The following is a 25,916-nucleotide window of genomic DNA, read 5'->3' on the forward strand; positions in this document are numbered from 1 at the left end:
CTATAGTATTGTTATGCTACAGGTTTAGAGAGAAATTTTGGAGGAGTTTGAGCATTAGGGTTTAGACATTAGAGCTTCATTGCAACTTCTCTCTTCTTGTGTTCATCTCTTATGCATCTATGGCTTCCATCATCATGCTTCATCCTTGCATTTTCATATCAGATTAGAGTCATATTTTATTTTGTAGATTAATCTTACACTGTTATTTCCTTTCATAGATTAGATTTCCTTTCTTGTATTGATTTGCATTGTTATCATTTAGATTAGCTGGCATCTTCATTTGCATGCATATTTTGATATTTGAATCTCTCATTTTATGGTGTACTTACATGGACACAAACTAGGTGAAACTAAGGGCCTCCATTACAAACCCTTGTACTACATGAATAGAGAGCTATGGATCACCATTTGAGATTTAATTCTTGACCAATCTTGGATATAATGATTCGTAGAAGTGTGTTAGCTTTTTAGCACACATCAACAACACAAAGAGAAGATATGATGTGTATGGATGACTCATTTCAAGTTAGCTCATACATAGTTAAGGAAAGATCTATGATAGTGTCATGATGACATATATCAGTCTGTAGATGTGTATAGATAGTATGACACAAGCTATGATTGAAAGACTAGTACTGCTATTTATCAGAGGAGAGTAAAGCATAGCATAGAAATGAATTGTATGAGTTGAGAAATTATTTCAGTAATAAAATAATTACTAATTCATAATGAGTGAACTATGTAGATATTATTTCATAAGTTATTTCTTATTATGTCAAGCATGTGAAGACATGAAGGTTGATTAAGAAAAGATTTTTAAATATGTGAGATATAAGTAAAGATCTTATCTTGTGGATATAAGTGTGGTACAAGAGTGATATGTGATATGTGTGACATATGTGATCTATGCGATATATATGAAGTCAATGATATGTGAACTAATGTTTGATCAAACCAAGTGCAAAATACAATAGACAGAAAGTATTGTATTTATATCTATTCTTGTGAAGAATTGAATTGTATAATTGCATGTTAGGGTAGTGAGCTCCTCTTAGATACATTGTATTTGTTCTACCAATTCCTAATAGGGTTGAGACTTCTAACAAGGCCTAGTCTCCTAGCAAAGACTCAAGACACTATATGTACTTCATAGACTCCTAACAAGGTCAATATCATTAACAAGATCTTATTGTTTAGTGAATCATCTAGTGGGTATCATCCCCATTGGGGCTTTCACTTGGCCAAGGATTCCCTAGTTAACAAATAATGGTGTTATGAGATCTCTATGTGTATGGTTATATTTACTATTCAACATTGTTGGTTTACTTTCATATGCAAGTTATAAAGTAATTAACAATTTTTGGTTGTGGGAAAAAGTTTGTAGAATATTGATTCACCCTCCCCCCTCTCCTTATTATCTAGATCTAATAGAAACTTCATAAAATTAATCTTGGATTTGACCTCTTATCAATAAATTTTAAAAAAATCAAACTGAATTTTTTTCAATAAGAGTCTGAACAAAGTTTAATTATAATAATTATTTGTTTTGATTATTTTTACCTTCAGAATAAGAGATTCACAATTTACCATTGTATTGTAGGCTCTTGCCTATACTCTTTTCCTAATTTTACATTTCATATCAATAGTTCAAATCTCATTCTTGCTTAGAATGAATCATAGACTTCAAATATTTAAGGAGAAAATATTTTTTACATTTAAAATACATCTATAAATAAAATATTTAAATTTAAAATAATTTACTAACTTGCTAATTTGTCATTTTTTCTACTTTTGTCATGTCACCCTACAATCTTCATCATCAAATCTATGTACAAATGAAGTGAAAAAATCTAATCTATTTATCATACACTGACTAAGAAGGTATCTTTCCTTCTCAATTATAAATATGACAAAGGAATTGTTTCTAGTCAGAAATACTAAGATGGCATTAAATTATATTAAATATGAATGTGCAATGTATTTTCCCAACCATCATTGTTAAAGAGGATTCTTCAATCTGAAAAATCTCTCTTATAAATCTACTCGAGTCTCTATTTAATCTTTGTTTAAGGCCTCCACTATGCATTATTATTTCTAAAAATCTAGGCCTTCTTCAGTTTTGCTCTCATAGAGATTTATTCATTGATGATATACGTTATTATTATATATTACCACACTTCTCTCCCCAAAATGTTCTTTGCTCCTCTTCCTCTATCTCACTTTGCTGCAATGGAGATTATTCTACATTATTTGCTCTCTGCCTCACTTTCTCTTCAATCTGCACTTTCAATCTCCATTATGTGATCAGTAAATGTAACATGCATGTCCATTCTCCATTGCTTCTTCCAAGATATGATATATTTCTCAACCATCGTGGGGTAGATGTGAAAGAATCTATGGCTAGCCTCATCTTTTACAATCTTAAGAACAAGGGATTTAAAGTGTTTCTTGACAAGAATTCAATTAAAGTTGGAGAAAACATACCACAAGAAATAGAGGAGGAAATTTACTCATCAAATGTGCATCTTGTCATCTTTTCTGCTAATTATGCAAAGTTGATTTGGTGCTTGAAGGAGCTTAAGATGATACTGAAAATAGGGGCTCCCATAATACCATTATTTTATGGGGTTGAGCCTTCAAAGCTCCAAATGAAAGATGAGAAGAGTGTGTATTCTTGAGCCTTCCAAAAGCATAAACACACTAGAAATTTTGAGTCACATGTTCTTCAGGAATGGAAGAAGGCACTTCATCAAGTTTCATACATCAAGGGTTACGTTTTTAGAGGGTAATTTTATTTTATGTTTGGATCATTATGTTTATTTAATTTTGTTATTATTATTCATTGTTAATCATTTGTTGATATTTAGATTCTTAATTTATGTGTTATAGAGATCAAGGAATGCTACTGGAGTAGATTGTCATGAATGTAGCAAAACTTATGGATAAGCTTAAATTTCAACCAAAATAAATAGCTATCAACTTAAAAGATAAATATTGCCCCATCTACAATTGGATATATGATAAGTGTTGATATTTTATGATATTTGGTTGTCTAAAAATGTAAAGATGATTTGATATTTCTAATATTGTGCTAGGTTTTGAACAATTGTTAAAAAATTATAGAATAAATATATAATTAATTAATGAAATACTCTCTGGGGTTATTCTTAACTTATGATCTCTATTTATTCTATAATAAACTTTTGCACTTTGATAATTCTTCTTTTGCAAAAATAAGGTTTTTTTTAAAAATAGATCATTTGGGTTAAATTGATTTAATTTTTTCTTTTCTTTTAAATGTTATATTTGAATGATGTAGAAAAATGGAACTGGATTGATTATGTGTTTTTACCACATTTATTTAATTGTCCAGAAATAATAAGGTTAACTTTTTAGAAACTGATTTTGCAAGAAGAGGCTATTTTTGGAGTTGTGTTTGCATCTTTGAGAGGAATCATATGAGATTTGAGGAAATGGGAGTGCAAATGCACATAGAATTAAATTTGAATATAGAAAATGATTATTGTGTTTTTTTTTTCATAAGAAATGTGCCAAAGTTGAGATCTTTCATTCTAAAATACATTTTTAAATAGAAAATATTAAGAGGGTCAAACTCTACAAGTACTAAAAATAATTCCTCTTTTTGCTAAAAATATAATAGAGTTTTTCCTGTGCGCTCAACAAAACATATAGTTATACTTAGTATTTTTAAAAACTCTTTGGTAGGATGATAGGCTAGAAGTGAGATCTAGAAGTTGTGTATTTTTTCATAATTTTCTTATTAGTAGTTTTTTCTATAAATTGTTGAAGTGACCCCATCCTAAAATTTTGGTACTTATTCATGTGTTGGGCATGAATTGCATCAAAATAATCTAAAATCAAAACTTTTTTTTAAAAAAAAGGTGTATAGAATTAAGTGTGGAAAAATAAATAATAATTTATTTTCCACTTGGTTAAGTCACTCAGAAGTTATTTAAAAAATGGCAGACATATGTCTAAGATGACTTTGAAGACACTGATATAGAAAAGTTAACTTCACAATGCTAATGCTATTCGAAAATTAAAACATTTATATGGTTAGAAAGGTAAGAATATGTGTAAGACTATGGAGGTAATTTTAGAGATACCCAGTTCACCATTTGGAAATGTGATAAAGTCAAAGAGGATAGTTGATCCTAAAAGATGAAAAAAATATTTTTAAAGCAATAAAAATGGAGGGAAAACATGAACTTGAGCTTTTGGGTAAGTTAATATGCCTATTACCAAGCCTAAATATGATTGTGGTTTAATGTTTAATAATGCTATCACATTGTAAAGTGTAAAATTCAATTCTCATACTATCCATAATGCGATTGTATTATATGTGTATAAAACTTAAGTCAATTATAACTTCCCATTATCTCTCTCTCTCTCTCTCTCTCTCTCTCTCTATATATATATATATATATATATATATATATATATATATATATATATATATATATACACACACACACACACACACACACACACAAACACACTAGTACATTTGCACCCATTTTTCTACCAATATTCTCAACCAAAGCTATGAATCCTCCTTATTTTTTGTTTTCATTCTCACATTGGTCACAAAAAAAAATCCTAATTTGGTCTAAATTTTGACCAACATCATTTACCCAAGTTGAAAATATCCAAACTATTCCCAAGTTGGTCAAAATTTTAACCAGCTTGGGTCATAATACAATTTGGACTAACAAAATTTAGATAAAGTCAGATGCTCAAGATGAGAAACACATGAGAATAGTTCAATGCATATTTTTACTAAACTTTGGTGAGTCTTTGGTGAGTGATTTCACTAGATATGGTTTGGGCACCAGAACTGCTCAAATCAAGAGGACAAAGCTAGAAGTGATTTACTAATTCACATGTAAAATTTTATGCCTCTGTTATTGCTGCTACTTTTGTTCGGGCAACTAGCACAAAATTTGTACCCCCTTAATGATTTCATGGGATAGGGTTTTGAAAACAAGTTTTCTTAGTTTTGTAGGATAGGGTTTGCAGGATGAACAATCACTTAGGTTAACATTATTCATGTGTGATTGTTTTTTTGCAAGTGGCCTTGAATCATGGTATTCTTCTAGATGTGGTGGAGAATGCAAGAAAAGTAGAAAGAGGAAGGAAAAAGAGATCATATTGTTAGTTATGGATGTATAGAGGGCTTTAGAGGGTAGAATATTGATTGGGTGGATTTACTCTATGTCTTCCTTGCTCCCAATTCTCTCAAGGTTCCCCATCTTTGGCCCTCAATGCCCATAGACTATAGGTTAGCCAAATGTTCAAACTAACAATTAATGAGGGTATTAAAGATTTTCAGAATTTGGCATTTAGATATATAAGTATATCAAGATTATAGGTTAGAAAAAATTTCAAGGTAATAATTTATGATGGTATTGAAGATTTTAAGATTTTGGTGATTGTGTATACTCTATGGGAGTTGGTCTATCTAAAGGTCAAACACTAGTAGGAAGCTACATCTTTTCCTTGGTATAGATATTTGGAAATCAGTGGGATAGTAACCCTAGATTGGCAAAGGGAAAATAAACATCTATATCTATAACAGGTCAGAACAGTAACCATTAAACTCTCTTTGAGACTTGATATCAATTTTTTTCATTTGCAATATGTTGGTAGTTGTTTGATAGAGACTTTTCTATGAGCATATCTTCTGCATAATTTATGGTCATATAAGCATTAATAATCTCATTTTCAAGGGAGATCCTTTCTATATGATCCTCTCTGGCATTGTTGTTTATTGGGTTTGGTATATTCTTTGCACTGTCATTAATCTTTGGAAAAGGCCGGACAAAGATATAAGACCATGACTGTCACTCTTATTAGATTAGTGTTTCCTTCAAGATTGTTTCTCATGATACCTTCATTTATCATATTCTTAACTATCACATGTCAACTTAGAGGCATGTCAACTATCTTCATTTTATTGTATAATGCTTTGACCTATAACTAAATCATTCTTTATGGTTTGTAATATGTTCTTCATGGTGATTATCTAGAGGTTCTACAATCTCTACTATTACTAGGACTTTCATCACATGCTTTTTGCCTAAGTCTTGATATTTGCACCCTAAAATTATCCTTAGAAGATTTCTCTCAACTTCATGATATAACAAACCTAACTTGTAGGTACTACAAACAACTCTTTCTTATATTAACATTTAGTCATATGCTATGCACTCTCAATGGCACCACTACTTGTAAGTTTGAAACATCCCCTAAACATGATCTATCACTATCACAAATCTTCTTTTTGAGGGATGTTAGTTGATTATTATCTTTTACATCAAAATATCTTTTTTATTTTAAGATACATCATTTGCTAATCTCAGAATAGTTTTGAAAATTGAGTGTTGACACACTTAAGTTAATTGCTAAGTTCATACCGAGCTAGTAACATATGCCAAGTATAATATATATAAGTGTTGAGTTGCTATAAGTTTCGAGTCACTTAGGTGTTGAGAAAAAAAATTGTGCTGAGCAAGTTAAGTGTCGAGTGAAAAATAGATGCTGGGCAAGTTCAGGTGTTGAGCCAGATAGAATTTCAATAAGTGTCAAGCACTAGTATTAGCAAGTGTCAAACAATACAAAATTGAGATAAAAGTTTGTGAAGGCACAAACAAAGTTGTAAACCATTTGGATGCCAACTCATGGATAGATCTAAAAGCTTAGAGATAAGATCAAATCTATTTGATTCCCTATGCAATCAACATGCAACCAATTAGAAAAATGGAATGGTAAAGAGGCAAAAAGGATAAATCTCAGTTGTAGATTCATACCTAAACCTAAGTCACGTAATTTTTATAAGGAGATTGAAGCCCCATAATTTGAATATGTAGAGAGAGATAAAAAGAGAGAGAAAGGAAGCAAAAAGGGGTGAATTGAGTTGAAGGTACTCAAGGTGACTTAGCAAAGTAGGACAATTGAAAAATTAGTTAGCAGAACAAAGGATTAGGGACACCACAATTTTATATCAAATCAGTGAGGATCAAATTGGACAAAACAAGGATCTAAAATTAGCAATAGATTGCAAGTAGTCAGATCAAAATTCTATTGTACTTTCTAACAATTGTATCAGTAGGATGAAATCCTGTGGACTTAGGTTGGTTTAACATCCATTGAAAAATCCTTTAATAGGGTGATATTCCAAGTGAATGTTTTTTAAATCCTTTAAATAGGTACACTTCTAGTACGGTGTAAAATCCTTTAATAGGTTGGGACTTAACAATCTCTTGTAGCCTTTAACATGACAAGCCTTTCATAGGGTAGACCATGGTTCATGTTCAAACTTTGTAGCCTTGACAAGTTACATTATTGCTACAGTAATAAGTTGTGGGTGTCATCCCCACCCTAGTTTTACCTTCTCATTTTGGAGAGTTTCTAGATGATCATATCTGGTGTCAAGTATTTTCATGAGTGCGTTTACTTTCATGTTATTTCAATATGTTTCATGCATGTGTTTATTAAAGTTAAAAGTTTTATTTGTTAAATTTTGTTACTTTTGATTCACCCCCCACACCCCCCCACCTCTTAGAAGTATACTTTCTACTTGTAAATTCCAACAATTGGTATCAAAGCTCAATTCTTATGAGGAGGAGCCTTATAGCTTAGAAAAGATATCTAGAGATGGAAGTCTAAAAGCTTGGGAAGATTATAGAGAACCAAGAGATTGAAATACATCTCATTCTACATTCTCTAGAAGAAGCTAGGGAGGAACTAAGGAAATCCCTAAAAAGAATAAAATAAATTTTCATAACTGAGAATGATACACAATACAAGGAGATTGACACTACCAAAGTATATGCAAATGGAGACTCAAAGTAGTTTGATGCAGTAATAAAAGACATAATGGAGAAGAATAGAGTTCAAGAAAAAGAGATTAGAAATATCAAAATTGAACAAGAATCATAAGCCATGATGCTATGTGAAGTGACTGAACAAAAGAAGAGAGACATTGAAGACAAGGTCATGATAAAAGAAGGCAAGATAAACCTAGCCAATAGACTAGAAGAGAAGTCAACTGAGCTTGCTAGAATTTCCAACATGCAGCTAAATACCCTAAGTCAAATGATGAATGCTCATCATGAGTTGAATGTCAAAGACATTGAGATCTCCACACTAAAGTTGCAAAATGAACAACTACAAAATGATCTAAGAAGAGAGAAATAAATTGTAGAGAGATTCAACAAACCTAATGAAGCCATCAAGTACTTTGAGAAACTATTGAAATCTCCTAGATCTAGTAATGAGACATTGGGACTAGGATATAACAGGACTGAAGAAGGAGAATCATCCAAGATTGTGAAATAAAGGAATGAAAAAGGTAATAATTCCAAACCCACTTGTCATTTTTGTGGTAAGAAAGGACATACCACTAATGTGTGTAGGATCAAGACTAAAAATTAGTATGCAAACCTTTAAAAATGGGTCACAATCATAAGTGTTGTAAGCAAGGTCATCAAGCACATGAATGCAAGACAAGAACCATGCATGCACCAAGATTTGAAGGTCACTACTACAATGGTAAAAAGGATGGATATAAAGCCTTTGAATGCAAATCTAAGCCTATGTGGTCACCAAACAAATTAACAAAGGCTAGAAGTCATGGACACTTCTACAATTGGGATTAAAGCACTAGGCAGAGTTGTTACTATTGTCAAGAATATGGCCACATCTCTGAGAACTACATAAGAACACACTTTGATGGTAACTATAGTAGATGGTTGTGTCAAACCACTTGTTTCAGCTACGTAAAGACATGTCACATCAACAAGTATTTCCCAAAAAGGTCAAAGGCATATAATTATGAGTTCAACAAAGAAAAAGGGAAAGTAGATATTAAACACATCAGAGGAGAAATGAATAAGACATGGAAAAGAAGAGATGGAAGTAGGACATCAAATGGAGGGATCACTTCATCTAAAAGGTCAAGTGGTCACACCTCATCAAACTAAGCAAAATGAGGTATGTGGGATTGATATTTAAATGATTTATCATACATCAGTTCCAAGGTAAGTTACTACTAAAAGAAATAAATTAGCATGAATAGAAGATGCAAGGAAAATTCAATCTTCAAGCTTTCACATTGTTGCCAAGTGTGACAAGTATCCTTTAGATGTCAAGTAAAAGTAATATTAGTAGCTATCGAGTGAGAGTAAAATTTTTATAGCTATTGAATGATGGAAAATCAATGGAAGCCGAGTAAAGCAAAAAAATGCATAGAAGCTAAGTTTATAGCTATATATGCACTAAGCATTAAATGCAGTGAGTTGAAGGGTATAAGGCCAATTTTCACCCATTTCTAGTCATTACGAAAAAAGAGCTAAGAGTAATCAAAGAAAAGAAGCAAGAACAAGCAAGAACAAAGCATTTGTGCAAATTCCTACAATAATTCAACATCAATTCATTGATTTAAGGTATTTCTCAAGTGCCAAGTTACGCTATTTTAAGTTTTTTAAAACCCTAGATTGCAAGATGGCCTCTAGCTCTAAGAACCCTAAGGAAAAGGAACCTTTTGAAGTTTAGTTAGTCATTAATAAGGTAAATAAACCAAATTTTAGGGCTATTCCAGAGTTTGCATACAAGAATGACCCAGCAAGTGCATTATCAATTATTCCACCAAAAGTTGTGATGGTTCAAGATGTGAGGAAATGCTACAATTGCAAGGTTGGAGGGATAGGAGACATGAAAATCTATCAAGCATATGAAAAACTATGTTAAAATGAAGTTCTAAAAGAGGAATTCAAGATCGTAGAGAAAGGGCTTGACCCGTGCCCTAGAATTCCCCACTGTCTTTAAGACCAAATGGGTAAAGATTGTTCCAAGAAAAAATCATGATAGTTTCCTATGGCTAAAAGGAGGGCCAATAAAACTATCAAAGAGAATCATACATAGGGTTATAGGATTACCAACCCCAGATTTGCCCAAGACCCTAAGGAGTGACTCAAAGGAAGTAATTGAGAAAAATACAGGGGCTCAATGGAACAAGTGAGGAATGACCATTGAAACAACCAAGGATCTACTTATTGAGTTTGTAGTGAGGGTTATATCTCACAAGTTCTATTAGTCAAGCTGACTGAATAGTATAGCATGCAAAGCAGTTGATGTAGGGTAAACAATTCTAAAAAAAGATCATACTTATCATCTGCTAGAGCTACAATTGTAATAGAAAATGGAGAACTTGGGAGTGATGAGGAGATCCAAGAGTGCTCAATGAAAGTTTGGTTCCATATTGATATGTATATTTTTCTATATTCAGAATGAATTTCCCTCTTTTGGAAAGATAGGATGGAAGACCAATAGGTCAATGGCTATACAAATAAATGAATACATAGAGAAAATGGGAGACAATTTTGAGTCAGTCATGACTAGTTATTTTGAGGACTTTAAGAAGTCCATGAAACAAAGATTGAGAATCTCTGTTTCCCTAGTAGAGTAATACTAGAATGACATTTTCTTCTTAGTTGATATTGATCATACATACATCCAAGCAGCAATACCAAGGTTTAGATGGCTAAGGCCATTAGGTTATAAAATCAACATAGATGAAGCATCTACATCTATCATTGCATTACTTGTATAAGAAGTTAAATAAAACAACCAAAAATTTTGGTACATATGATGTTGTCAAGCCAAAGATGGAAATAGAACTTAAGACAACATCAGCCCTCAAAAAGAAAGACAAGTTGGTCAAGAAGCTTAAAGGAAAATTTGGAGAGGGAACTACTAGAAATGAAGAAGAGGAAGATGATGATGATGAAGAAGAAGAAGAAGAAGAAGAAGGCCAAGGACCTCTTTCCCTAACCCAAGGGATGGGTGAAGATGAAGAAGAAGAAGGTACCCAAGAGGATCAAGTAGAAGAAGCACCTACTAAACTAGAGCCCAAGAAGAGAAAGGCTAAGAGATAGCCTACTGCTTAGTCAAAGGGTAAAAACATTGTCAAGCTAAGCCCCGCAAAGTTTACTACTCCAGCCACAAGAGCCACTACAAGGGACATAACTCAAAAGGCTAAGGAGTAAGTGAAAGAGAAAAAGAAGGCTATTGAGTAACAAGGTCCTATGCAAAAGAAATTCAGAAGAAAGTATGTTACACAACCAAACTCAGATGATGAAGGGACCAAATCAGAGGACATCAGCTAGTTTAGAGTAGTAAGCCATGCCTCCAAGTTTGACATAGAAAAAATTTGTGATAATGTTAAAGATGATGTAGACTTAACTGGTTTGAAAAACATTGATTTTGGTGAATTGAATAGAGAAGATCAGAATAAGGTTGAAGAATCAATATATGCCATGATGGAAAAATTCAAGAACACCCCTCTTGAATTTGATAGCACAATGCCCAAAGATTTGTATTCAATTGTTAAAAATAAGTGGCATTATTGCCTAAATATGGAGAAACAAATAAGGGAATCTACCCTAGCTCAAGTAATGCTAGAGTTAACAAGGGGATAGATTACCAAGGCCAATAAGAAACATGGCAATAATTGTTCTCCCAAATACAGGGCATTCAACATTCTTCAAAACAACATAGAAGATGTTGTTAATAAATCCACCAAAATGTGGAAATTAATGTATGGCTTGACTACTATCAAGGAGAGAGAAGAGGAACCCTTTGAAGGAAGAAATAATGAGGAAGAGGAGGATGATAAGGAAGAGAAAATAGAGAAAGACAAGGAAAATACTATAAAGAAGGAGGCACAAAAGAAAGATGAAATGACAACAACTGAGGAGCAACAAACAGATTAGAGTGTGCAAGACACATAATTACCACCATTGAGTCCTCCACATGATGATAATACACCTATAGAAAGCATAATAGTGAAGGATTTTCCTAAAAAATTTGGTTAGAACATCAATCCATTGACTGTAGAGGATCTAAAGAAGATCCTTGACCAATCAACCCTTCAAGCTTAATTTTGTAATAACCCTATATTGGTCAATGTAGATGAATTGTAGAAAGCTATAGCTAACATAACTAGGGATAATGTGAATACACAAGAATCACCTTCTATCATTCCTACAACTACAAGTAGAAAACCTCGAGTACAAGCATCAATTGATACATCTACAAAGGTTGATTCCATAGTTAAAGTTGTTATGATTGAACAACAAACTTAGATTGTTGAGGAACAAGAGCCCACAAATGACCAAACAAAATAGACATATGTTTTTGTACCTATTGCACAAACACAAGGTGCACAATAGATAATTGTGATTGATCAAGGTAGGTCAAAAGATGATAAGGAGATTCCAAAGGAAAAGGAGCAGGAAGCTATATAGACTTTGGTAAACCAACTACTAGGAACTCCTACCAGAATTCTTTAGAAGCTGAGCATTGATACAATGCCATTACAAATTTTTGCACTAGGCTCAAGCTCAACAAAGGTTGCAATGATACTTCACTATGGAGACCTTATATTAGATGAAGAAATAGTCATTCCAAAGTATGATTATGCAACCATTACACTTGAACAGATCAATCTAATGTAGGAGGCATTAGAAAGAAAGAAAAAGCAAGAGATACTCTGAAATGTGTATTAGAAACAACAAGCACTTCATGAGATTAAGGACATCTTCTTAGATGCCTTTAGCTTGCAGACACCTGATGAAACAAAGCCCATATTGGAGCAACTATTAGAAATAGTTAGCCAAGTGATAAATGAAGACCATGACACCAATACAAAACTCATAGAATGGTCTAAGAAGAAGTTTCAAGGGAAAGTAAATAAAAAGATATCTAGTGAGATAGCACTATCCCAAGTGGAGCTAGCTACATAAATTGAAAAAGTGAAGAAAGTACTTGAGAATATATTCTCACTATAAAATAAATTGTGTAATCCCTCAATATTTGCACAAGAGACAAGCCAAAAAATACTAAGTTTGGAAGGAAACTTAAAGATATCAGGCATGCAATTGCCACAAAATCCATCTTAGAGTGAGAAGCACTTCAACACTATGCTTCACACCCAAAAGGAAATTGTTGTATTAACAATAGAAGAGGCTAATAAAAGATTCAAGTTAGTTCAAATACAAGCTTTCCTTACCCCTCACATGAAAATTCTACAAAAGGAACTAGCTTATGCTGAAACAATACTAAAGAAAGATCCAAATCTTTCAACTCTAGATGGCTTAGTTCACCTTATAACAGAGACAAAAATTCAAATCAAATCCCTAAAAGTTGCCTTACAAAATTGGGATGTAGCTCTAAAAATTATCATGGAAGTTAACAAAAATTTCTTAGCCAAATACAATGTATAGACCCTTTTTCATAAGTGTCAAAAGGGGGGAGAAATTCTAAAAAGGGGGAGACACAAACACAAAAGTCATGGAAACACAAATCTTCAAGTAGGGGAAATGTGAAAGGGAGAGATATAAATAAAGGGGGAGTAAACAATAGAAAAGTAGAAACAAGGCATATCAGAATAACAGCATGAGTCAAATCTACTAAAAGGAGTAGAAGATCTAAGATACGTCAACTCAGGCGAAGACACAAATTATTTTTTGAGCTATATGGTTCATTACAAAATTTTGAACAATTTTGAAGTTTTGTGTATATATGACAAACTATAAATACATTATACTCAAGGAGAATTAAAATTCACCATGTATAGTTAAGTCTTTTTGACACTCATGTCAAAGGGGGAGATTGTTGATCTCATAATGGTTCTGACAATTGAGTGTCAACACACTTAAGTTAATTGATAAGTTCATGTCGAGCTAGTAACATATGCCGAGTATAATATATACAAGTGCTGAGTTGCAATAAGTGTCAAACCAAAAATATAGTAAGTGCTAAACCACTCAGGTGTCGAGAAAATAGACAATGCCAAGAAATTTTAAGTGTTGAGTGAACAATAGATGTTGAGCAAGTTTAGGTGTCGAGCTAGACAGGATTTCAATAAGTATTGAGCTCTAGTATCAGCAAGTGTTGAGCAACATAGAATTGACATAGAATTTTGTGAAGGCACAAATAAATTGTCTTTTAAAAAAAAGTTGTCTTTCTAGAGGTTATAGTTGATGGAACATATGTAACTATGTAAAGAGTGTTGAGAAACACAAATCATTTTCTACAAATATAAATAGCACTGCTATTGTGATTTGTGTGTGTGTGTGTGTGTGTGTGTGTGTGTATATATATATATATATATATATATATATGAGACATGAGTAGACATAAGAGGGTTTGTCTAATATATGATTGATAAAAAATCATAGAGGAAATGTCTCTATGTCAATTCAAGCTGATTGAAGGTACAACATTAATACTCCATCTTAACTAGGGAGGATTATTTTAGAACACATTATGCTCTCGAGCATATAAAGTGATATCATGTCAATATGATATTTTTAGAATGACATATTTAAGGATATCAAGATATATTGACCAACTTAGATATTATCCTTCAACATTATCTAAAGCATGATTCAACAAGAACTATCAATAATATGATAGTCATCATACTTATATTCTTTTGGTATGTGCATTGGCATCAAATCCTTAATGCCTACCAAAATAATAGGTTATATCCTAGTAGGATATGTGATGGGGACACAACCCAAGAATAGAATGGACACAACAGAAAAGGGAAATTGTATTAACTGAGAAAATAAGCTAGTACAAATAGTACAGAGAAAATAAACTTAAAAACATGCCCGAAGGGCTTACAATAGCATAAATCTGGAGATAATTTCTCCTTTCAGTCCCTCCTCTCAAACTCCACTCCGAACTATCTTTTACAATGCTTGAAATTTCCTTAAATAGACCCCGAAGGGTTAAGGACTAGGAGTACATTTTAGAAACTACTAGTAGGCATCCACCGACCAAATAGAAGGTTCCAAAAGCTACATTAGAAGTCGGTGCAAATCTAGAAGAATCCAGAAATGGTAACCGAACTTTCGAGAGGCATAACTTTTGAACCGTAGCTCTGATTGACAAACCGTTTACATTTTCAGAAAGCTCTCAAAGCGCTCTATAGCCCTATGGACCAACTTCACTCGTCCCCCATTTTTTGGCCCTTTACAAGGTCATTTAATGCCCCTAATCTGACTTTGAAGGATTCTTAGGAGGTCTCCAAAACTTGAAAAACTGCAATAACTTTCAAACTGTGGGGCCTTTTGACCTAATTCTTTTTTTGGAATGCTCTAAATCAGAATTACATTCATCTAGCCAATTCACACCTTCTAGGTCACCAAAATGATGGCCAAATTGCATGCTCCTATTTTTTTAGGATTTTCTAGAACACTGATAGTTGAACTGTGAGAGTTGGAACCTTTATTTGACTCAAATGGGTATCCAAAAATGTAAAGACATGAAACAGAAACTAAGTCTAAGTACATTTTTTTTGGGTGACACAGGATTGCCCTTATACCTCTGGATGCTCCTGCATCAGACACCCAGGGTAGATTGAAAAGTGACCCTGTCACTTTATGGATGGTAGAGGAAATCCCAAATGGAAAACCACAGCTTCTAAAATCCAAGTTGAGTCCTCGATTGGCCTTCCTTTCCATTTGACCAAATACTCTTCATACTACCTGTTTCTGGTACTCCTACCCACATGATGATCTAGAATGTCTTCTATCTCCTCCTTCTTAGAAGCAAGAATTGGACATGGCTCTAACACCAGCTCCTCATCTGCACCATCATCATGATACTCTATTAAATCTGCAATGTTGAAAATGGGAGAAATGTGAATACCATCTGGCAGCTCCACCTCATATGCATTTCCTGAGTCATGTTTCTTCAAAATTTTGCATGGGCCAAATTTCTTCATTTTCAACTTGTTGTAAGTACCGGCTGGAAATATTTCATTTCATAAGTGCACCATGACTAGATCCCCTACTTGAAATTCCTTATGTCTTCTCCTTTGATCAGCCCTAGCTTTATACTCTTGATTCATCTCGGTAATGTGTGCTTGAACCTCCTCATGTAGATGCTTGATATGTTCAGCAAATTCCTCAGCTTCAGCACTTGTCCTCTTCCCTTGCTCTATCTTCCTCAATTCTGGTGCAATCCTTGGGCTATTCCCATATACAATTTGGAATGGTGATTTTCCAGTACTCCTATTTATAGAGTTATTATAAGCAAACTCTACTTGTGGTAGAATCAAATCCCATCCCTTGGGCTTATCCCCAACTAAACATCTCAGAAAATTTCCCAGACTTCTGTTTACCACTTCTGTTTGGCCATCAGTTTGTGGGTGATGCGTGGAACTGAATTTCAAGTCAATTCTTAACTTTTTCCACAATGTCCTCTAGAAATACCCCACAAATTTAGTATCTCTATCAGAAACTATGCTCCTTGGAAGACCATGTAGTCTTACCACCTCTTTGAAAAACAAGTCTGCAATATGGATAGCATCATGAGTTTTGTGGCATGGAATGAAATGTACCATTTTGGAGAACCTATCAACCACCATGAATACTGAGTCATTACCCCTTTGTGTCCTTGGCAATCCAAGAACAAAATCCATACTTATGTCATCCCATGGCCTTGATGGAACAGGCAATGGCTGATATAGGCCAGTATTGTGACTAAACCCCTTGGCAACTTGACAAACCTGGCAACTCTGTACAAACTTCTTCACATCCTGTGAAATTTGAGGCCAAAAATAATGTTCTCTAAGAATGGCAATGGTCTTATGTTGACCAAAATGTCCTGCCATCCCTCCACTATGTTTCTCCTTAATTAGATTTTCCCTCATGGAACTCCTTGGAATGCACAATTGACTACCTTTGAACAACATGCCATCCTAAATCAAATAGTCTAACCACTTGGTTCTATCTACAGCAACAGGTTCTTTACAAGCTTTCCATGCTTCAGCAAAATCAAGATCCTCGGGGTACAAATTCTTGAGCTCATCAAACCCAACTACTTCAACCTACATTACTGTAAGCAACAACTGTCTCCTACTTAGTGCATCTGCAACCCTATTAGATTTTCCACTTCTATGCTTCAACACAAATGTATAACTCTGCAATAACTCTACCCACTTCATATGCCTCTGATTCAATTTACCTTGGCTATTTAGGTACTATAATGCCTGATGATTAGTGTACAAAACAAATTCCTTTGGCAATAAATAATGTCTCCATTTATTTAAGGCCTGAACTATTGCATAGAACTCTTGATCATAAACAGAATACTTCTTTGCATCATTCAATTTATCACTAAAATATGCAATAGGCTTACCTTCTTGGCTTAATACAGCCCCAATAGCACTACCACTAGCATCACAATCCACCTGGAACACTTTTCTAAAATTTGGAAGTGCCAACACAGGTTGTTCTGTTACCTTCTTCTTCAGCAATTCAAAACTTCTCACAGCTGCTATAGTCCATTTGAACACTTTTCTATCCCCTCTTATTGTATCAGTTAGGGGAGCACATATGCCACTAAAATTCCTAATAAACTTCCTGTAAAAACTAACCAGACCATGAAATGATCTTATCTTAGTAGTAGACCTTAAAGTAGTCCATTCCAAGATGGCTTTTACCTTCTCCGGATCCATTTTGAGACCTTCAGGTGATATAACAAACCCCAAATAGACTAACTCCCTTTTTGCAAAGTTACACTTCTTCAGATTAATTAACAGTTTCTCTTCCCTTAGCCTTTCAAGGACACTACGAATATGCAATAAATGTTCTTCCAAAGTCTTGCTGAAAATTGAAATATCGTCCAAATAGACAATAAAAAATTTTCCCAAGAACTTCTTAAGTACCTCATTCATGAGCCGCATGAAGGTGCTTGGGGTGTTCGTCAATCCAAAGGGCATGAATAACCACTCATAAAGACCCTCCTTGGTCTTGAAGGCTGTTTTCCACTCATCTCCTTCTCAAATCCATATCTGGTGATAACCACTCTTTAGATCTATCTTTTTGAAGTACTGAGCTCCACTCAAGTAGTCCATAATATCATCCATCCTTGGCAAAGGAAACCGGTACTTTATGGTGATCCTATTTATAGCTCGAGAATCTGTACACATCCTCCACTCTCCATCCTTCTTTGCTGTGAGTACTGTAGGTACTACACATGGACTCAGGCTCTCTTGAATCAAGCCCTTCCTCAAAAGCTCCTGAACCTATCTATTTAGCTCATCTGTTTCAGTAGGAGTCATCCTATGAGTAGCCTTGTTAGGAAAACTAGCTCTTGGATTCAGATCTATCTGATGACTAATTTGCCTCACTGGTGGCAATCCATCTGAAACATTATCAAAGATAATATCTCCAAACTCCCCTAGTAAATTTGAAACTTCAATTGGTATTTCACTACTACCTTCTTTATCTTTCCTAGGAATCAAAGCATAGCACATATGCTAATGTTTCATGCCATCTAAAAGCTTCCTTCCATCAATAAGACAAATCCTAGCACTGCTACATACCTTTTCACCTTCCTTTTTCATGGGCTTCAATTTGGGGCGAACTCCATCCTTTGTCAGAGAGTATGTGTTTGCATGTCCATCATGCACTGCATGTCTATCAAACTACCATGGTCTACCCAACAATAGATGGAAAACATCCATCGAAATAACATCACAGAGAACTTCATCATGGTAACTCCCAATTTTGAATTTTACTAAACATTGTTCACTTACCAGGACCTTATGATCATCTTTTACCCAAGCAATCCGATAGGGCTGGGGATTTTTCTCCCTCTTGAGCTTTAGCTTAGAGACCATCTCTTCTGATACCAAGTTATCAGTGCTACCACCATCAATGATCACGTCACAACATTTATCCTCACACTTGCATCTGGTACAGAACAAACTCCTTTGTTGTCCTAGTTCAATCTCACCACTTAGTAGGACTCTTTCATTTACCAAGGTCTCTCCTCTTTTTGCATCCTCTGAATGTTATGATTGTGCATCCTCATCCACATGAGCAACCCTAGCTTGGCCCTCAGCTCTCCTATCTTTCCTTCCTTGTCTTTGAGGGCATTCAAAGGCACGATGACCTTCTTCATTGCAATGAAAATAGGTACCACAGAAGCCTCCTCTTCCTTGTCCATGTCCTCTACCTCTTCCTCTCTGATTTCCAAAGTCTTGGTCATGGGAGCGGTTGAAACCCTCATTCCTCTGGTTCTTGCTAGTATCCTCATCTTCATTTTTCTTTTGGGTTTCATTGCAGCCTCCAGATGACCTACCGCTTCCCCTTCCTCCTTGACTGCACCCTCTTTGTCTTCCTTCAAACCTTTTATTTAGCTTCTCTTCAACTCATAGGGAAAACTAGTATGCCTCTTCAATGCTAGTCATTCTTACCAGACTTAATTCCTCCTGGATGCTAGGTCACAACCCATTGATATAACGAGCAACCTTGTCCTTATTTGCTTCTGCATGTCCTGCCCTAATCAAGAGTCGGTAAAATTATTCTGTATATTCTTGGACTGATCTTCCTGCTTGCTTTAACCCATGCATCTTCTTAAAAAAATCAAGCTCATAGTCCACAAGAATGAACTGCTTCTTCAATTTGTCCACCATGCGATCCCATCTTGTGATCTTCTCCTTTCCTCTTCTGTTTCTTTCCAATTGGACCTCTTGCCACCAGATTTTTGTATGGCCCTTCAGTTTGGCCTTTGAAAACTTAACCCTATCTGGGTCCCTGATATCCTCATACTCAAAGTATTCTTCCAGTTCATTGATCCAATCAATCAACTCATCTGGTTTCAGATTTCCTGAAAATACACCCACTTCAATTGTGGGTCTTTTCCCAAACTTAGTAATGGCCCCAAAAAGCCTTTCCTCTGCATGATTCAGAACTTCCCTGTCAAATTCCCCTTATGGTTCCATTACTTCTTCTTCATTTTCATCCTCATTGTCGTCACCTATGGCAACATTTGCTCCTCTACAGAGCTCCTCTTGCAATGCCTGCACCTGCCTTTGGAGGGCTCTAACCTCCTCAGGATTAATAGCTCTAGCCCTTCCACCATGCTCTCTTTGTGGAGTCATCTTCTTAACTCAAACCCACAACCACACAATCCTGGTGCAAACTGCCTCACAGTCGGCGCTCTGTCTACACACTCAGGAAAACCTACTCTAATACCACTTCATGGGGACACAACCCAAGAACAGAATCGACACAACAGAAAAGGGAAATTGTATTAACTGAGAAAATAAGCTAGTACAAATAGTACAGAGAAAATAAACTTCAAAACATGCTCGAAGGGCTTACAATAGCATAAATCTAGAGATAATTTCTCCTTTCAGTCCCTCCTCTCAAACTCCACTCCGAACTGCCTTTTACAATGCTCAAAATTTCCTTAAATAGACCCCGAAGGGTTAAGGATTAGGATTACATTCTAGAAAGTGCTAGTAGGCATCCACTGACCAAATAGAAGGTTCCAGAAGTTGTGTTAGAAGTCGGTGCAAATCTAGAAGAATCCAAAAATGGTAACCGAACTTTCGAGAGGCATAACTTTTGAACCGTAGCTCCAATTAACGAACCATTTACATTTCTGGAAAGCTATCAAAGCGCTCTATAGCCCTATGGATAGCTTCACTTATCCCCCATTTTTTGGCCCTTTATGAGGTCATTTAATGCCCCTAACTTGACTTTGAAGCATTCTTAGGAGGTCTCCAAAACTTGAAAAACTGCAATAACTTTCAAACCGTGGGGCCTTTTGACCTGATTCTTTTTCTAGAATGCTCTAAATCACAATTACATTCATCTGGCCAATTCACACCTTCTAGGTCACCAAAATGATGGCCAAATTGCATGCTCTTGTTTTTTTGGGATTTTCTAGCACACTGATAGTTGAACTGTGAGAGTTGGAACCTTTATTTGACTCAAATGGGTATCCAAAAATGTAAAGACATGAAACAGAAAATAAATCTAAGTACATTTTTTTTGGGTGACACAGGATTGCCCTTATACCTCTGGATGCTCCTGCATCAATATGAGTTATCTAATTTTTGACACTCCAGGACAAAAAATTAATGTAATCTATCACATAACAAGAAACCACAATATCATGGTCTCTATCATGACAAGTATCATGATCTTCAACACTCTAGAACAACAACTCAATGAAGTTTGATCATTATGTGTTCATTATCATGAATTCTAGTGATCTGGGACAACAACTTAATGTAGTATTTCATGATAACATTCCTACTATTTATAAGATCATCACCTTTTAATGGTTACCTTCTATTTATATATGACAAAGAAAGATAATCATCTTTCATTACATATCATATGAAAAATAGTAACCACCATAAACCAAGTCAAAATGTGGTACAAGGGCTTTCACCTTAATTCTCTCATATAGAAGAATGCATTACAAGAAATTTTACTTTGAACTTTTCCATTATAGAGAAGATATCACACTTCAGATTTCTCCCTCTGAACAATGATCCTAGAAAGTCAGATCTTGTAGTTACTCCTATAGAGGCTCTCTTTGCACAAGAATGTCTATCAAACTCCCTCTGCATTTGATATCAATCTTTCAAATTTCTAGTGATAAGTCATTATTTTGTCATCATGTACACAAGGGTAGGCCCTCACACATAGCCTCACTTTATCCAAGCTAATAATTAGATGATTAATTCTAGCTCTTTTGAAAGTATTGTCATATGATTAAGGCTTGTGCAATATGCCTAATGTTCCATTCTTATTTTCCTGCACATACTTATATGCACACTATTTGATACAAGCTTCTCAAATGAAGGTCCATATACATCAAATTAGAAGTGTACTTTCATATAAGAATTTGTCAAGCCATGAGAAAAGAACATTGGTTACTATTCCCCCACAATGTAAAATTCCTATTTATATCAACCTCCCAACCTCTTTGTCCAAGATTGTTTCTAATGAACTATCAAACTCGCTTTGAATGTTAGACTTTCTCTTAGAAGAAATGCAAGTAATTATCAAGATCTTCCTTTCTTGAAGGAATTCTCTCATGCTTCATGGTCTATCCTCTGTCAATAGATATAAGCATCCAATATCATAAAACTCAAACTTGTTTACATGGCCCAATCATTTCTTTTTGCTTTGGGCAAGATAACTAGTGTAGTATGTAAATTTGTACACCATAACAATCAAGAATGCATTAAAGATAGTGAGATGAGTATGCAAGATGTTACTTTGTCCATCCTAGTTGCTGCTACCTCTATTGGAAAAATTTCTCGAGATGAAGCCAATTTTACTGATCATGCTCCACTACTGGTTGTGGTCTTAGCAAAAGAACTAGACATGGCACTAAGAAAGTAGATCTCTAGCTTCCTACGAAGAATATTCATGATTTTGTCAAAGAGGTTATTTTCTTAGGCACTTCTATTACTGGTGCTATAAAAGACTTGATATATGTTTTTTATCTAGATTTTTTATGAATTTTTGGTCCCTATTGTTTTGTTAACATATGTGGGTTGTTGGTTCCTATAAAACTAACTTTTGAATTTTATTTGATATTCTAGATTGTTGGTCCTTGTAAAACCAACTCCTGACTTTTGTTCCTTTTTGTTTGGAGTTTCAGGTCCCCTTCAAACCTACTTTTACCTAATCAAAATAATCAAGACTGTATTAAAGTTATCACCAAGATGAATATTAGATATGAAGTTGACCCAATTTATCAAACATTTGCATGAATAGGGCTTCTAATGATGAGTGAATGGACTCAAGTAAGAGCAGATCAATACTGCATCATATGATAAGTGATGCTGCTCATATATGCATAAACTTGTAACATCAGTTTTCACAATCATTTCCCACCATTTCAATATAATTGGTGCATAATTTTTGAATGCGATGTGGCTTTCTATAGTACATGAAATTCCAACTACCTCCTACTATGTGATCCTCCTAGAAGTTTACACACATTATGTTATGCTGTAGATGGATGCACAATGCAGTTGATCCTATATCCAAATTATCTATACTTGTAGATCCTACTTCATATGTTGCAGGATTTATCATTAATGATTTTCCTTTATGATAACCAATTAGTCTTTCTTGCACAAAATGTTTACCATTATATCTTTACAATATTCCAAAAATTGTTGAAGATGAGGAAATTAATCCTAAATTTAGTCCTTTTAAAAATCACTTCCATCATGAAAAATATGATTTGCAATCATGTTTGATAACATATCTTTCTTGATAGATATTACTAAAACTCTTATCATTAGATATGCAATATTTTTACCAAAGCCATGTTTTAATAATTCATTTAGATTTATATCTGGTTTGTTATCTCTTGGATAGTCTTCTAGTAATATGTGTTCCCCTTGTTGCCCTACTTATACCTCTTGTTTATTATATGTAATAAGCAATTGATGATTATGAAATTACTATATTATTCTACAAGCCTCTTATTGATGTATAAAGTGTGTTGGAATATTAATTGCATATAGTCATTTGTCCCTGGAGCCAAATGACCACCTACCACTCCTGACAACCTGCACAATAGCTAGAAAATTTATTACAGGTAGGTGAGCTTTCAAATTTGGAAATGAGGGGGAAAAATGTTTCACTAGTAAGACAAAAGGAATGTTTTTGTATTCATTCGACTAGTTCGAGAGAGATTTGAAAAGATTAGAAGTTGTAGAGAAGGAAGAAGAAGAAAGAAAATGATCAACAGATTAGTCATGCAAAGGACAGAAGGAAGCTTGTTTCATGCCCACAATTGCACATGCTTCTTTCTTGGTTATTATGTATGTTTTTTATTGTTTGATTCAAACTATTAAAGTAGTGATTGCTTCAGCCATCGTTGGATGTAGCCATTAGAGTTGCAAGTTTTGAGGTTTTATGTTTGAAGTTTCATCAGTTTGAAATTTTAGGGTTATTTTAGGGTTTTTTGGTTGTAGTCGAATGCTCCTAGATTTTGTAATAGTTTGAATAGAAAGCAAGAAGACATACCTGAATCCATTGTCCTTCCTCTATTTGTTGCATTTGAGAAGTTTATTGTTGAAAGCTTCAAGGTTTGGCTCTCTAGTTTTAATGGTGAAAATATTCACTCTAAAGTTTAAGCCGAGCTCACTTGGCATCTATTGGTACCGAGTTGCCTTTCATGTGCCAAGTTCACTTAGATCCTTCATGTGCAGAGCTTACTCATCACCCTCTTGCCGCTTGACTCCTTAAGGTGCCGAGAAAAACTAGCACTTGGAAATAGTTAGTGCTGAGTGAAAAATTTTAAAAGTTGTGATTTTTTTCTCACATGGTATCAGAGCTTTGAGGCCCCACATCCATAGTGAGTTAGGGAATTTTTTCTGGGATATTTGACATGGAAGGAGATACATGAAAGATATTGCCACAGCCATCATCCTTTAATGAAAAAAATTATGATACATGGGAAAAGAAAATGAAAACCATAATGGTTGCAAATGATTTATGGGAGTTTGTGATTAATGGGTTCAATGATGTGACAGACCCAACTCAATATGTTGCCCTTACCAATAATCAAAAGACTCAGTTGAAAGAGTCAAGGAGGAAGGATGCAAAAGCATTAAGTTTGATTGAGGTAGCAATGACAGAGACAATTTTTGCCAAAATTCTAGTAGCAAATTATGGAAAGGAAGCATGGGACATCCTTGAGACAAACTTCAAGGGAACTGATAAGGTCAGAGTAGTAAACCTATAGATGATTAGAAGAGAGTTTGAGAATCTTCAGATGAGGGATAATGAACCTATTACAAAGTTCTAGTCACAAATCTCCACTTTGATAAACCAACTCAAATCAAATGGAGAAGAATATGATGAGCAAAGGATTTTGGAAAAGATACTAAGGAGTTTACCTCAAAAATATGACAATCTTGTCATGACCACAGAGGAGGCTAAAGACCTCACCACATTGACCATGGATGAGTTGATTGGAACTCTTCAAACCCATGAGCACTGGATAAACAGGTTAGCTACTACTTCCTAAGAGCAATCTTTCAAAGCTCAAGAGAATTCAAGAGGTAGGGGGAGAGGAAGAAATGGCTTTGGTAGAGGCTCAAGAAATAGAGGTCATGGAAGGAATGGTCAAAGGAATGCTAGTGTAGAAAGCTTAGGAAGAGCAAGCAACCAAGAGGGAGAAAGCACCTCTCAAAATAACTCTAGAGGAGCTAAGAAAAATTACAACTCCAATAAGAGTAATGTAGAATGTTACTACTATCATAAATATGGACATTATGCAAGTGAATGCTGGAAGAAATAGGGTGATAAGTCAAAAAAAATGCTAATGTGGCTGATGTGAACATGGGAAATGTAAATAATCTCATAGCCGTCATCATGTGTAACATTGGTGAAGAAGGAAGCCCTAAGGTATGGTACCTAGATAGTGGTTGTAGCAACCACATGAGTAGTAATGAAAGTTTATTTTCTTTTATTGATAAGACTTTTAAGTCTGAAATTAAAATGGGAAATAATGGAACTATTCCCATAGTGGGCAAAGGATCTATTATGGTTTGCACCAAGCAAGGTGAAAAGAAGGAAATATAGAATATATATTTTGCCCTCAGTATTAAGCACAATTTGATGAGTGTTGGGTAACTCATTCAAAATGGATACAAGGTGCTGATGGAAAATGACACATGTGTCATTCATGAGAAGGATGAGAGTAATAGATTACCTGTAGTAGTCCAAATGATAAAGAACTGGATGTTCCCATTGAGGATAGAGACATGTTTCTCTTCTCAAGTCAATGTTGCACCTCTCAAGCATGCATGTATAGTAGTACATCAGCAATCAACTCTTAGGAGCGTGATTGAAGACCCCTCTTAGCTTTGGCATCTTAGGTATGGACATCTTGGCTTTGCTGGTTTAAATTTGTTGTCTAAGAAAAGAATCGTAGATGGTTTGCCAAGCATTTTAAATTCATATGACAAGTGTGAGGCTTGCATATTGGGTAAGCAACATAGGCTTCCCTTTAATTCTTAAAATTCTAGAAGGGCT

The sequence above is a fragment of the Cupressus sempervirens genome, chromosome 3 (assembly GCF_028749045.1).
Source record: "Cupressus sempervirens isolate cs-2001-9-10 chromosome 3, ASM2874904v1, whole genome shotgun sequence".
In the NCBI taxonomy this organism is placed as follows: Eukaryota; Viridiplantae; Streptophyta; class Pinopsida; order Cupressales; family Cupressaceae; genus Cupressus; species Cupressus sempervirens.